We start from the raw sequence: 223 nt of genomic DNA, 5'->3' as shown, positions 1-223 counted from the left end.
AGAAGAAACTGTTTGTTTCTGAAAAAGTTAGTGCCATGATTCAGAGCAAGATTCCAGAGAAGTTACCTGATCCAGGAAGTTTCGTGCTAGACTGCTCTATCTTCACAGAGAGATTTTCTCACTCTCTTTGTGATCTTGGCTCAGGTATCAACTTGATACCATACTCTGTTGCTGTGAGACTTGGGTTGACAGATATCAAGCCTATTAGGATCTCTTTTATCCT

Source organism: Capsella rubella, unplaced genomic scaffold, assembly GCF_000375325.1.
Source record: "Capsella rubella cultivar Monte Gargano unplaced genomic scaffold, Caprub1_0 scaffold_6, whole genome shotgun sequence".
Lineage (NCBI taxonomy): Eukaryota > Viridiplantae > Streptophyta > Magnoliopsida > Brassicales > Brassicaceae > Capsella > Capsella rubella.
Note: the sequence above shows the minus strand (reverse complement) of the source record.